The following is a 15,616-nucleotide window of genomic DNA, read 5'->3' on the forward strand; positions in this document are numbered from 1 at the left end:
CCCTGGCTAGGAAGACCCACGCAAGAGCAGGGGCCACTGTGAAGCTGGACTCCGGTTTGAGACCAGCTCCCAACTGTACATGGACTGTGGGTGACCTTTTCCTCACCTGTCGGGGGTGACACCAGGTGCTGAGATCACCAAGGGGTGAGCAGAAAGTGCTGGTACTTGCTGGTGACGATGGGTACTCTAGGGTTATTAAAGGACACACTGGCAGTTCCCCACCCCGCAGGCTCTGCCCCTCCCCAGTTCCAAGGCTTTACCCCAAGCAGCCCCTGCCCTTCAGAAGCCGTCACCTCCTCAGGGCTGGGGACCACTGAGACCACTCCCTTAGGGACAACATCAGGCCAACACAGGTAATGTCCTGAAAGCCACTTGGGGTGCCCCCAACCTGGCCCGTGTCTAAGACCCAGCCTTGCTTCCAAGGAATTCAGGGGTTAGGGCCAGGGACCCAGATAATTATCCCTGCAGTAAGTGTAAGAATTACAGATGAAATGGAGGCTCAGAGAGGTGAAGTCACATGCCTGAAGTCACACAGGAGATGGCTGATATAATACAGAAGCCAAACTTAAGCTCCACCCATCCAGAACCCTGGCCTGGGTGAGGGACAGTCCACCTCCACTCTCTGCCCCTGGCGGGCAGGGAGTGTGGGGGCAGGGAATGTGGTTTCCTGGAGGCTTTCACTCTGGAATGTGGTGCCCCGATGGGCAGCAGCCAAAGTCCACCCCAGCCTGAAGCTTCTTAGCGGACCCCCACCCCCTCCCGGGATGGAATTGAAGCCCAGCTCGGGCCTTTGTGCTACCTCTGAAAAGCGGGCATCTCGGCCCTGGAGGAGCCAGCCTTCAGCTCCACCCTTCCCTTTCGCGGATTCCAGCTTTCAGGCCCTGCGAGCCCCTCCGGGTTTGCAGGCTGGGCCTCCCCTGTGGTCAGCCGGGGCAGTGATAACAGGATTAGCCCGGGAGGCAGATCTCTTAATTAAACTTGGAGAGCGAGGCCCATCTCCCCTCAGTGGGGAGGACAGGGGCTCCTAATGGGCCCACGGAGGGACCACGGCCCCCTGCAGTCCTCTCTGCTCAGCCCGAGGGGTCCACCACCATCCTGCCCCATTGCATAGGCCATCGGAGACTGAGCTTCTGGCTTGTGTGATTACCCAGGAGCCCAGGAGGAGGGACAGACTGGCCCCTTTTCCACCCTTGTCTGCCAGTTCTTCTCCCCTCATCTGTCCCCACGTGGTGCCCAGAGACCTGGCATCTGTGGCTGTAGGGCTGACCCTTGCTGGGCCTGCCCCTTTTGCACATGACCTTTGCAGCCCCTCCCACTGAAAGTTCCCAGCTTTGAGTCTGAGCTGCTCTCCTGACTTGACTTGGTCAATAGGATGTTGGTGGCTAATTTGAAGCCACAAAGTATCAGGGTGTTTTGTTTCCCAGCATGACATGGTCATTTGCTGACTGATACAGCTTCAAGGGGCTTCCCTATGACGTCCAGCTCCCTCTGGATCGCCTGCCTCTCTTCCCATGGCCCCCTCCCTTTGCCTCCTTGCCTTTATTCCCTTAGGAAGGCCTCAATGGTCACCCGCTCCTGGGTCCTCCCAGCCATCCAGCCGAGCACGTGGTAGGTCCTCACTAAACATTTGCTGAATGCATGAGCCAGAGGAGGGATGAACACACACAGCCCTCTCTGCTCTCATGGAGGACATGATGCTGAGCCGCAGCTCAGTCTGGTTTCAAGGAGAGAATCGAAGGAAGGGGCAGCAGCGTTAGGAGACGTCCAGGAAGTGATCCCCGAGCTGAGACAGCAGGATGAGCAGACATCGGTTAGGTGGGGGGGGGGGGCAGGGAAGGGCATTTCAGGCAGAGGGAACAGCAGATACTAAGCTTTTACAGGAGGCCTTTGGAGCCCCGTGGGGGGTCGCCCCCTTCTCTTTCACACCCCGCCCCTGAGAAGATGGCAGCTGCACCTTCCCACTCTTCCTGGCCCACATGGGCCGCTGAGCATGGCCACCAGGGGGCGCCTCTTCCTGCCACCCTCCAAGGGAGCAGATTCCTTTAGTGGATCTTTTTGCACCAAAGAGAGGCACCAAATTATGGGTTTATACTGGGCAGAAAACTGGGCTGATTACAAAGGGAGAAAATGTAGATGCATGTGGGACGAGAAACGAGGCAAATAATGGCTCCTGGGCAGGAAATAGCCTCATTGTCATCAGAGGGAGCTTGTGACATTGTTAAGATGAGAGGTCCCAAGGGAGAGCAGAGATGCCCCATGAGGAAAAGATGCCAGAACCGTCCTCAGGGGCCACAGGAAGGCAAATACGAGTCTCCGTGGGAGGCAGTGGCCATGGGAGAGGCGGGTTCCTAACGCAGATGCAGCCACGGATTCTGGGGCTCCCCTGTGCTGGGCCCCAGGGCTGCAGGGCCGTTGGCCACAGAGGGACGAGCAAGCCACACAGGGCTCCAGCCTGCAACGGGAAGGGCAGCCATCAGAGGCCTCTGAGGATGGCTCCCAACCCTCAGCACTTGCTTCCAGAACATTCCAGAACATTCCTGTGGTGTGATCTGGGCACAGTCACTGAATCTCCACTGGGAAGGACTGGTATTGAGGGTTTGATGAAGGGATGAACGTGTGCGTCCAGAGACCCCAGAGAGCAGAGCGCAGCACCTTGGGGGCTGGCGACAGCTGGAGCCATCGCTGCCTCTGCCTGGAAGAGTCCTGGGTGGGGGACAGACGTCCTGGCACCCAGAGCTCACGCCTTCTCAGTGGGGTGGACACCACCCCTGCAGGGGGCAAAAACTGCCTCCTGGAGATGAGGCCAGCCTCACTCCTTTTATGTATGAAGCGCAAATGCAAACAGAACATAGTAGGTGTTCAGGGTCTCTGTGGCATTAGGTTCACAGGGGAAAGGGATTAGGAAGAAACAATACGAAAAATCTCCTTGAGGGACAGAGTCAAGAAGAAGTCTGAGAAACTTCACTGCAGTGCAAACAGGTCGGGAGCCCTGGCCTCCGCGAGGGAACCAGGGTGCAGGGCGCGCTACCGCGCATCACCAGCAGGGGCCGCACCAGCTTCTTCAGCCCACCAGCACCTCCTGCTGGTCACACAGGCTGAAGTTGGAAGGGCAGCGAGCAGGTGCACAGGCAGGAAAGCAGAGCCCCAGGGGCCACCCTCCACCCAAGTGAGGTTTGAAAGTAATGTCAATCGTGATAGTTGGGAGCTTATGGTTGAACCAGAAGGCAGACATGCAGAGTGGCAGTTGATAGCTGGGGGACGTAAAAAGATTGTGTGTCGAGGGGAAGAGTAGTAGATGGTCCAGGGAGGGGTCCCCCCTGGGGCTGGGCTAGGCCCAGAGAGATGGCTAGTGCCCTTCGCGCCACTGAGCCTGCTTGCCTCTGTGCCTCCGTTCATGCCATTCCATGCCAGATTGCTTATCCTTCCCCTCTCAACTTGATTAAGCTGGACGTCCACCTCCTCCAAAACGTGCCTTTTCTTCCCTGAATGAGGTCTACACCGACTTTTTTCTTGACATTTCTTAGCGCTAGAGATGCTGTCAAGTGGGACGGTGACATTACTAGCTTCTGTGGCCTGGGCCACTGCATGGAGGGGACCACGTTGTGCTTTACACAAAACACACATGGGTTTGCCACAGAGCAGCCCTGGGCCACCCCCTTCACCCCGTCAGCTCCTGGCTGCAGGCCTCCCTCTCAGGAAACCTCCCTGAGGTCATTTCCACCAGTCTTTCCTCTTTGCCAGCTCAGGACATCTCTCTCCCAGACCCCTGCAAACCCTCCTTTACTCCATTATTGCCTCTGGAATATTCTGGGCTTGGAGTGCATCAGTTACACAGGAAGGAAGAACCGAGGGGGTGGGAGTGTGTGGAGCGATAAGTGGGGGCCAGTCTCTGCAAATGTGCTGTGCAGATCCCCTCCAGGGCCTCTGGGCAAAGCCCATGCAGTTCTCCACCCCATATCCTCCTGGGCCACCCTAAGCAGCAGGCTGGTGTCCTTCCTGTCTATGCACAAGGACTGACCAGCCTTCTCCTCTTGGTGATGCAAGATCGGTGGACCCAGGCATTTAATCCGGGGCACTCGACCCCTGAGCCGTATCCCCAGCCCTGTTTTGGATTTTCTTTGGAGACAGAGTCTCACTGAGTTGCTTAGGGCCTCGCTTTGCAGAGGCTGGCTTTGAATTCCCGATCCTCCTGCCTCAGCCTCCCTAGCCTCTGGGATCACAGGTGTGTGCCAACACTCCCAGCTCACGCTTGCTCCTTGGAAGCCGTCCTCATCCAGCTTCTTCTCCAGCCCCTCCTCTGAGCATCCAGGAGGTCCCGGCCACCTCCATCCCCTGAGGGGTGGGGAGTCTCTGGGTGTAGAGGGCAGCTGTCAGGCACTGCAGAAGCAGCCTGCTCTGCACAAGGGCGGGAGGCAGGTCTGGTGGCCCCAGGGGACGACCGTGGGTGATGGGTGATGGGTGATGCCTGGGCCAGCAGCTCCGGGGATCCATCCCGGCATCAGCCAGAGCCGGGGAAGCTGGAGCCTTTTCTCTGCAGAGGTGCGACCTCAAAACCAAAGGAGGAATCAGAAGAAGAGGAGCAAGGACCAGCGCCTCCCCCGCGGTCGACAGGAGATGCATCTGCGGTGGTGGCTGTCCTACAACCCATTCCTGAAAGAGAGGGTCCCTGGGGAGAAGGGCCTGAGGTTTATCAGCTGCCTACACATATATGCAAGTCAGCTGAAAGGCAGCCCCCCCCCCCCGCGGGGCGGTGGGTGGGACCTCTTCTCCCAGGGTCACCTCAGGGAGGCACAGGGCTGGGGACCTCAGACCCATCAGCGGGGAAGGCCTCCTGGGGGGTGGTCTGGGTACAGAGCTTAGAAGGCATTTTTTTCTTTTTTTGCATTTAGAAATAGGAATTGGATCTACACACAATAGCTTAGAAATGAACAGGGAAGAGTTCAAGCCATGCAGAAATGGGTGACTCCAGAGAGGGGACCCACGTTTCTCACCCAGGGGCCACGTCCCACTTGGGGCTTGGAGATCATTCTGCTTCTGCAGGATCCCGGCAGGTCTGGCTTCCTCTGGGCTGAAGACCCCATTGTCCTCCTTGGGGTGGGAGGGGCTGGCGGCTGTGTCAGTGTTCTATGTGCAAACATGTCTCGGCTCTGGGCAGCCTTCTTCAGGGACCTAATGTATGGAGGGGCCAAACATTCGCTGTCCCCAAGAGTGGAATGATATCCCTGGCCTTGCAGATAGTCACCAGCCTGCCTGCCTAGGGACAGTGACCACCAGCCAGATGGGTCCTGCAGGAGGGGGCTGACTGGTGTACCTTGCTTGGAACACTGGTTGGGGACAATGTGCAGGGGCGGGGGGACACCAGCCGTACACCAGGTGCAGGAGAGAGGCCTTCTGCAGGCTCCTGGTCCGAGAGTACGTGACCAAAGACGGCGGCCCTGTGGTCAGATGGACAGAGGGGACTTTGCAACAGCTCTGCCCAACTCCTGGGTCTTGTAAGTTCACTCAGAAGTTTGTGAGACCAAAAAAAGAAAAAAGAAAGAGAGAGAGAGAGAGAGAGAGAGAGAGAGAGAGAGAGAGAGAGAGAGAGAAGGAGGGAGGGAGGGTCGGAGAGAGGAGGAGAGGAGAGAGGTGAGAACGCGGGAGCGCATCTGGGCCCTGCATCACATTGAAATTGCCCCGCATTAAAAATTCACCAGCCAGTGAATTTCCAAGGGATTTGTAGTGATTAGATGACAAAATGCTGGAAATCTCGAGCTTGCCAAAGATGTTACTCGGGGGTCAGAGACTCCACACTTTCGGCTGGGTAATTTGTAAATGTCAATCACTCGGGCCATCAGAGAGAAGGCAGGATCTCAGCCTGCCTTCCACAAAGCCAGGCCCTGCCGCCAGCACAGCCCAGGCCCAAGGGCCACCAGTGTGCAGTGTGGGCAGCGGCCAGGGACCCTGCCAGCAGCACGGCCCACCCGGACTTCTGCTCAACTTTCTTCCCTTTAATCTTGTTTTGCAGGCAACGCTTCCTACCACTCTCCAGCTGTCCCTCCTTCCTGGAGGATGGCCCTGTCACACGAGGGGCCCTGGGGGCTCTGTGCGCGGGTGTCCCTGTGTGGTGTCCTTGGTCCTCCACCCTGCTGACCGAGTGGTGCTGGGCCCATCAGGCCTCGGTGTTCTCCTCTGTGAAGTGGGGGCAAGATGACACCCCTTACAGGGCTCTGGTGGCCCAGGGCGGGGAGCGTGTGCTCTGTCACTCTGAGTCTGGGTCAGCCTGGACCAAGGTAACACACCCACCCTCATGGAACCTTCTAGCTGGGGGAGGGATGAAGGGACCATAAACAAATCAACACAGAGGACTCTGGGGGGTGCGTGCTGGGGAGGAGATGGGGCATCAGGGAGGTGGCTGAGGAGGAAGACGCAGGTTCTGCGGAGTCTCGGTGCCTTTGATCTTCAGGGGCTCCCAGGAGCTGGGCTTGGTCAGGCCAAGGGGCCCCAGAGGGAAGGGGAAGCACCCAGAGGGGCCACCCACAGGCTGGGTGGGGCAGGACCTCTCTCCTGGATCCTGGTGCTGATTGGCAGCAGTGGGGCTGGAGAGCCCAAGGGAAGCTGATGTCACAACTGCCACAGCTCATCAGAGAACCTTCTGGAAAGAGCACTGGCTTTGTGATCAGACAGATTTAGAGCCTGAAATCTGCCATTTTGGGGCTGTCTGACCCTGGGCAAGTCACCACCCCTCTCTGAGCCTCAGTTTTGATCCTGGAGAATGGGCACAGAGCCACCCACATGTCATGGATGGGCATTGTCCTGGGGAATTCAGGCAAGGCTGGCTCCAGGTCTCCCATAGCCCCGAGGGGAAAGGTGACCAGAGTCGGGCGGGGGCCTGGGAGTACCCCAGAGGACAAAGGAACTCCAAGGCTGAACCACACCCCACATTTCAGGGAACTGACCCGGGGACAGACCTCTGTGGGAACAGGGTGTCTGTGCAGTTTGCTGCCCTGTTTCCCAGACAGGAGTCCCCAGGGGCTGCTGGGGCTGTGTGCCCCCGTGTTTGGTGACACTCCTCCCGGCTCTCGGGCCACAGCCAGGGCCAGCATGGCAAACCCACCCTCTCTCTGGTGGGGGCAGGGCAAGGAGGGTCCGGGTCCCCTCTGCTCCTGGGGCCTGCTCTCATCCTGTGCCCTCGCTGCGGGTTGAAGGGGCAGTGAAACCACTTGAGGGGAAAATGAGAAACTGCCCGCTGTCACACAGGAGGCCCCAGCTCCTCGGGCAACCTTCACCATGGAACGCGACCAGGGGACTTGGAGAGGAACAGGACCAGACCAGCAGGCAGGGGGCGGTGCCCGGGGTCTTGGCTGAGCTTCTCCAGGGCACGGGGCCACAGTCCCCTGGAGGTCACGTCTACAGGAGCAGGAGCAGCAGGTGGCTCGAGGGTGCCCATGGCCTCAGAGCTGCCACCTTGGCCATCCTGCCTGGTGCCTCCGGCTGACCCAGCACCGGCCTAAGCACCAATGGGAAAACAGAGAATAGTGCCAACAGCCCTGCTACACAGGCTGCATGTATGAAGCACTTACTGTGTGCATGCACCGTGTGGACAGGCCCCGGCAAGCTTCCTCTTGGCTTGTCCTTACACAATGACATCGGTGGCATGACTGTCCCCACACCAGCGAGACTGTCCTGGTCTTGCTCTAGCGTCCAGAGCCTCTCTCAGCCTCATCACGTAGATCTTACTGGATGTCTGCCTCCTGCATTGGATGTTTGTCACACTGGGGTGTGACAGGGACCTGCTCTATCCCCACTGCCTGGTGGCCCTCAGTAGTCACTGACTAAGTCAACGGATCCCCACTCTTCAGAAGCTGGACATGGTCACCAGCTCCCAGGGGCGGGCGGGGCAGGCCGCACCCATGTCCTCGGGCTTCCCTGCTGAGCTTGGCCTGTCCCTCCATGTTTACATTTGGTCAGGAAAGAGGACACTGGCTCACGTCCTTCCCCCCAGATGGAGCCGGCCCCTCTGGCCAGCTCATCCTTCCGGAGTGGGAGCCTGGCTGTGGCCTGCGCGAGCTCAGATGAGATGCTTCCCAGTGTGTCAGGAGCCTGCTGTCCCTCTTGTACCGGGGTGGACCTCAGGCCGCTCTACCTCTGAGCCACACCCTGGCCCTTTATGTCTTTTGAGACAGGGTCTTGCTGAGGCTGGCCTCAAACTTGCAATCCTCCTGCCTCAGCCTCCCGGGTGGCTGGAATTACAGATCTGTGCCATGGCATCCAACTGAATCCTATTACTTGATGGGCTCTAGAACCGAGGGACAGATCAGGGCTCCCTTGGGAGCATGCACAGGTGTGTGATGCCACACCAGTGTCACCATGCGGTGGTCCAGGGCAGGGGCTTGGGAGTGACTTCTCCAGCTCTAATCCCCATCCTGCCCATGGGAGCTGTGTGGTCTTAGATGTGGCACAGAACCTCTCTGTGCCATCTCTCTGTCTGGGACACCACCATCTGCCTCCCACGGTGGTGGTGACAGTAGATGGGTCCATCTCTGTGAAGGTAGCACAGGCCCAAAATGTCCTCACAGGGTGAGGGAGATGCCACTCCATGGTGCAGGAGGGAGAGGCTGGGCCACCTGAGCTGACCTCAGCATGACCTGGGCCACAAACACCTGCCTCACCTGAGGCCAAACACCACTGTGGCATTTTCCAGGGGCCACTTGTGGGGTCACACCTGGCCCACTGTGTGACCACCCTCCCATACATGGGAACCCAACTCAGAAAGGCACAGCGTCTGGCCAGGGCCACACAGCCACGTGGTCATCCCAATGACTCCCGAGATGGCTGTTCCCCAACTCATTTTACATAAGGGGAAACCGAGGCACGGTAGCTCTTCAGAGGTCACAGAGCTGGTAAGCAGTGGTGCTGGGGTCCAGCTGTCCGATGGCAGCCCTCGGGTCCCCTGCGGTCCTGGCTGTGGGGAGAATAAGGGTGCCCAGGGTCCTGGCCCTCCTGGGGCAGGGTGCCCAGGCAACCCACCTCTCCTGGGGTTGTGGGTCAGGAGAGCAGCTGTGGTCAGGAGGAGCTTGGAGAGGTGACCCTGGCCCTTGGCTGGGGTGGGGAGGACCCTGCAGGGATCCCCCATGGCACATGCCAGCTGGACCCCAGGGTGGGCACCAAGCATCCCCCAGAGGCTGCACCCCCACCTCTGCCCAGATGGCGCTGCCCTTCCCCCCAGGAACCCTGTGCCCTCCGTCCCCGTCGCAGGCAGGACCGATTTGAAGGCTTCCCTTGGTTCCGCCTGCCTGTGGGGACCCGGCTCCCCAAGCGTGCGCAGGCCCCAGACAGCCCGCCTGAGCCAGGGGAGCGACTGGGAATTGGGGCTGCTTTTCAGACACTGGAGACTAGCGGCTTCTGGGGGCTGGAATGAGGAGGAGCTGGTATTCCCAGTCCCCCCAGGAATGAGGCAGCCAGACAGCCACCGCTCGGGGTGGGGGACAGGCAGGGCGGTGGGCCTCCATGATTTAGCACTCAGAGCGAGAGCAGCTGGCCTGGGGGACTGGAGAGGAACCAGAACACTGAGAAATGAGGCTAAATCCAAAAATCAGATTTCTCAATTCAAAGGTTTCCCAGGGAAAATGGGGTTTGAAACGACGGAGTCGAGAGGATTGGGATAAACCAGATCCAGCTGTCGTGGAACCCTGGGGCACCTCTTAAGCTGGGGACAGGCACCGTATCCACTCTGCAGCATCTGGGCAGGCTGGGGTGGGGAGGCAAGTGGGCAGGAGCACATGGGCTGCCCGGGGTCACCGACTGGCCACCTGCAGGTAGTTCCAGGTCCACTCAGCAGCAGTAACCAAGCAGGGTGGCCAGAGAGCACAGGCCCTTCCGCCTTCATGTCATGGTCACTCTGAGGAGCACCATCTGGGTCACCTCGCAGTACACATACTCCTGCAGAGGACAGGTCACGGGGGAGGCTGGGCTAACTCTCACCCAGAATTTTCCTGGTTTGGGGGATGAAAAGCCTCTGAATGCCTTGTTTCTCAAGGGGACAGGTGAGGGGCTACCAAGGGGCCAGCAAAGACAGGCCCCTGCCCTCCTGGAGCCAACAGCTGGTGACAGTCCAGAGGCCACAGTGCAGAGAGGAGGTGCCTAGTGGTGCCAGACCCGGCAGAGCCCAGAGGGCAGGCACCTAGGTCTTGGGGACCAGTGGAGACCATTCAGAGTGGGGTTGAGACCTGGAGGGCCAACAGGCAGTAACTAGAGGAGAGGGGCAGGGAAGCACCCTCTAGGTGACAGGTGCGGCCAGGTCAGCACAGAGTAGCCCTGAGATGGGGACGGGCTGGCCAAGGCGCAAAGCTACCTCATTAGCCCAAGGCCGGAGCATTAGTAGCCAAGCTGGGGACTCCACCCACCTTCATATTCCTGACTGAACACAGCCTGGAACCACATGATGCGATTTTTAACCAACACTATTGTGTGCACAGGGGGGAAGTGGCAGGGCGGGTCCTCCCTGGAGCCCGCTGACGACCTGACTCCACACTTCTAGCCTCCTGATGGGGAGAGAATTTCTGTTATTTGAAGCCACTGGGATGGTGTCATTTGTTCCCGTGGTCACAGAAGACGGACACACACACCTAGTGCAGGCCCTTCTGATCATCCAAGGACAGCAAAGGCTGTGCAGGGGACACGCCGAGGTGCACTGGTTGCTGTGATGGAGCCAGCAGCGCAGGTGAACTTGGGCCTTGCTTCCCAGCTCTCGGGGGACCCTTGGCTCCCTGTGTTCACAGGATCCACACACACCCTGGGGTTCATCATGGACCAGCTCTGGCTCTGGGGGGGTCAGAGGGTTGGGAACTGCTGACTGCATTGGACTTCTAGAACCTGTTTCTGTGGTTAATCCTGAAGTCAGCTCAAGAGGTGGAAATCAAGGTCAGGTTGACCTTGAAGACTTCTAGAAGAGCCCAGGCAGTGGCGGGCACCGGCCCAAAGCTGCTCTCCCGCTCGCTCTGCAGCCCCAGGAACTCCAACAGCAGACCCACGGCCTCCGGGTGACGTCTCCACTTCCCACCATCTCCTGCAGCTCGGCTCAGCCATGTGACCACATCCTGAGTGCTAGCTCTCAGGGCTTGGTCTCCTGTCTGAAGAGGGAGGGGCAGTGCTCCTAGAGCAGGAGGCAGAGACCCGGCCATGGCCAGCCCCAGAGCCCCGCATGTGGCTTCCTGCTGGCCGTAGGTGGCCGCCCCCGAGGAGCAGCTTGCTGTGGGCATCTGCGAGGGGGCAGCGTTCTCAGTGGGGTGGTGGGTGCTAGAGTGTTCCCCACTGGAAGGGCCAGGTGACAGCTGCTGTCCTCCCTGTGTTCAGAGGGGCTGCGCTGCTGGGCTGAACCCACCCAGGATCCCGTGTTCTTCCCCGTCATTTTACAGATGTGGAGGCTGGGGCCTGGGGACTCTGGGCTCCCCAGCCACCAGCTGGTCACTATAGGACCACAGCAGGAGCACAGGTACCTGGGCTTTTCTGGACCCCTGTAGGCCCAGAACAAGTCCCTTAGCCTTGATTTCTCCTGAACTGGCCCCTCTCGCTGCCCATCCTCCTGGGAGGAGCCACAGAACACAGGGCTCTTGGGTTATGCAGCGCCCCACAGAGGCCAGGCATTGGGTCCCCAAGACCTGTGGTCCCTCTTGGGAAGCACTGTCCCGAGGCGGGCATGGCTGGGCCCTCTGTGTTGACACCTGATGCACTGCAGGAGGCTCAGGTGCAGGTGCGGGTGCCAGTCGGTGTGCGTTCTGCACGGGTGTAGCCAGCGCCTGCCCTGACGCTGGGTGTCCCGTGCCTACCCCGCCCTGTCCCCAGGAGAAGCTGCACTGTGAATGACCTCCGGCTTCTTGCCTGCGTCTGGGTGGTTCATGAGTGGGTCACCTCTCATCTCAGGGTCCCTCGGCCCTGCCCCAGGGGTTCTTCTCTGGTCTCTATCGCGGGCATTTGGGGTGTCTTGCGTTTCTGGCTATTTCTGAGCAAGAGCAGATGACAGGGGCACATGTGCCTGGGTCACATGTGGGTCTCCGTCGCACCTTTGGCTCAGGCGTCGCCAGGCAGGTGTGGGAAGTGGAGCAGTCCTAGAGGTGCATGGTCAGGTCGGCCCAGGCGTGGGGGGTGCCAGCCGCCTGCTTTCCCCTCTCGGCTGTGTGGGGGGCATGACTTTGTCACTCGTGGTTCTGGGGACTCACGAGGTTTCCAGATACTGTGAGCCACGTGGACCCTGCTTCTGGTCTGTGGGGTCCTGCAGGCCCTTCGCCCGGTTTTTAGAGTTCGATTTTCTGGTTCATTTTCCTTCAGATCTTCTCATTACCGAGGTGATTTATGTGTCCTCGGTCCCAGTCCTGGGGATGTAGGCCGTGGCTCCCGTCCCGTGGGCAGCTTCTGCCACCAGGCGTCCTTTGATGAGGAGGCTCCTCATTTTAACGTCGTCACTGTCATTTTGTCTCCTGGTTGGGAGGCCCTGGCCTCCTCCCTGCTGCGGACACCTGGCCCTTCCCACATGGCCGCACTGTCCGTCCTGAGTGGATCCTGGTGCGTGGCGGAGCTGAGATCAGAGGCAATTCTTTTCCATGTGGCAGTCACTCGACCCAATGTCATTTTCTCCCAGGTCACCTTCCCCTGCCCTGCAACACTGACGGTGTCAGGGGTCACGTGGCCACAGCAGGGGTCACGTGGCTGCGGGTGTGGGCCTGCGCCCTGCCTCTGTCCTGCCTGAGGGGCTGCCCCGTGTCAGCGCCATGCACTCTCCATCTGGGGCTCTGTGGTGGCTGGTGCCTGGCATTGTCCTCATGGTGACCACGGCATCAGTGACCCTTTGCACTTCCCGCCATCCTTCAGCCTCATCCCTTGGGTCAGCGAGAGTGCTGGAAGACTGTCTCTGAGAGCCTCTGTCACAGGCCAAGCTGAGTGTGGCCGTGGCTGGTGGCAGCTGTGGACAGGGGTGCGGGGCACTTTGGGGGCACATTTGCAGATGGCTTCAGCCAGGCTGTGGTGGGGAAAGGAACCGGGGTGATGCTGTGTCCTGTGCAGCCAGCAGAGTGATGTGCCACGAGTGGATGGGACAGCTCCAGGGAGGCGTCAGCGTGGAGGACACGAGCTGCTCAGTCCCTGTCCCCACATCCACCCTCTCCCTATCGTAAGACCCCAGATAGCACCAGCCATGGTTACGGTGCCAGGGCTGTACTCTGCACCATGTGCCTGTGTCTGGGCTGCTGGGCGCCTCGGCCAGGACCACAGTGTCCCCTGGAGCACTGCCGATGCTCCTCGTCCTCGAAGGCATATCCTGCCTGTGTGACAGGCCCTGTGTGTGTGACCCCTGCCCTGCTCCTCCCATGCCGGGGGTCGGCTCCTCATGCAGGGGGAACAGGGACTGATCAGGTGGCATCCGCGGAGAGGACCTGGGCTGGACACCCTGCCAAAGGTGTCCAGGGGGCTGCCCGGCTGACTCAGCAGAAGCTGCCTGGAGCCAGCTTGGCGCTGGGGAGTGACACGCACATTCCCGCCCTGCAATGTCTGGGACACAAGTCAGTGGGGATGGGAACATGCCTGGGACGTGCCGGAGCTGGGTCCTCGCATGGTGCTGTTGGGAACTGAAATTGGCACAACCATTCAGGAAGGGAGTGACCATGCCCAACCGCAGGACCCGGGGTTGCTGTCTCGGAGTCGGCGCCAGAGAAGTGAACACTGGTGTTCCCATGGAGACAAGGGGCATGTCATCCAGTCAACAAGTGGGTAATGATCATGGCCACCCGTACACGGGAACTGAGAGGCACTGACAGCTCATCAGCCTGGAAAGTGGGTGAGCAAAGCCGCACAGGCCCTTTTGTTTAAAGAAAGGTCTAGAGCAGGCAGTCCTGGAGCCCGGACATGGCTCAGAGGTGCTCTGAGCTGGGCAGATGACACTGGGGGACAGCTGAGGGTCCAGGGTTGGTTTGGAGGTGGTGGGCTGTGGTGCTGGCCACGCACTCTGGAAGCTCGTGGGCACACTGTGTGTGTGGGCTGTACGAGGGGCGGCTCCTGCCTTAGGAGCAGCAGTGCCTGTAGAGGAAGCAGGGATGCGCCCCCGTGTCCACAGCAGCCCAGAGTCGGATGCAACACAGGTGACTTGTCAGGAGCGCGGCTAAAGACACAGGTGCTGCTCGGCCGGGGAGGAGCCAGCCCTTGTGCCCCACGGCAGCCTGGGGGCTCCCCGAGAATCACCCAGAGTAGAAGCACCCATCCCAGCAGGGGGCGTGCTGGAGGGTCCTTTGGCTAAGGCTCTCTAAGTGACTGGAGAGAAGACAGACAGATCCGTGGGTGCCGGGGCAAGGAGGCACCTGTTGATGATGACACTCCATCTGCGCCAGGCCGACTGTGGGAAGGCGTCGTGGGCTGAGGGGCCACCCCACAGGGCGCCTGCAGGACTGGGGGTTTGGGATTATGGGGGCGGTGGCCGCCTTCCTGTGGTCAGGTTGAGCTTTCTTCTTGTCCTCTCTGGAAGCTGGGAGAGGTCTCCTCCCTACAGCTCCTGTAAGTCTGCGGTCACCCAAGAGTACAGGCTTCAGGCCGGGGCCCCTAAGCACGCCGTGTCCCAGAGACCTGAGAGGCTGAGGCAGGGAGACTGCGAATTTGAGGCCATCCTGGGCAACAAACATGGAAAGACTCCGACTCAAAATAGAAAAGTAGGAAAGGGCTGGGGAGGAAGCCCGGTGGCAGCGTGCCCCAGGGTTGATCCCCAGTGTCACCAAAAGAAGGTTAGAAAAGTTAATGTCCCAGACTGTAAGATTGCAGGTGAGCTGCTCGGCAGGGAGGACAGGGCAGCGGGGGACAGCTGTCTGCTGGGGATGCTGAGGAGGCGTCCCCCACGTGAGGGGCCAGGCACTGCCCCCACGGAGCACGTTGCATGGGTTTGGGAAGGGAGGACTCTCGGCTCCCAGGGTAGCACAGGTGCTTAGCTCTAGGTCAGGAGGACATGCGTCTGCCACCAGAGTCGGCCGGGGACTGAGGCCATGGCAGATCACCCCGCCCGCACACGTGGGCACGAAAACAGCCCGCACAGGTTGTCACCTGGACACCGACTCACCACGCGGGGAAGTAGCAGGCCGACCTCAGTGTGAGCGAGTTGCCCCCGGGAACCTGGTGTCACCTGGTGGGTGTGCGTGGGCCTGGGGCAGCAGAGCAGTGGCAGGACACCAAGCTCCGCCTGGGCTCAGTGTGAGGACAGTACGTGTGGCTGTTCCCAGGCCTCTCCAGAGGTCTGCCACAGGTCTGTTCCGCGTCCCTCCAGACCCTGGCCTGGGCCACAGGGTGGGCACACCCATTTAGGATGCAGGACACAGCCCTGAGGAGTTGGGGACACGCTGAGTGACCACTCCTTCCATGGAGTGGCTCAACTGACTTTATTTCAGGGTCTTTGCGCTGCTTTTTAATGATCCTGCCTCTGCCTATGGACGTGCCCACCAAGGTCAGGGGTGTCACAGTCCCTGCTGCCCAGCCATGACAAGCTCCGCTTGTTGAGGGCAGATACCCGGGTCATCTGAGTCACCATTTCTCTTGCTGTCCTTGTCCTTCAGTCATCAAAAGCTGGCTGTTGGCTTGGAAGGAAGCCAGTGTGATTTTCCCAGTGACT

Source organism: Spermophilus citellus, assembly GCF_964194105.1.
Source record: "Spermophilus citellus genome assembly, chromosome: 3".
NCBI lineage: Eukaryota > Metazoa > Chordata > Mammalia > Rodentia > Sciuridae > Spermophilus > Spermophilus citellus.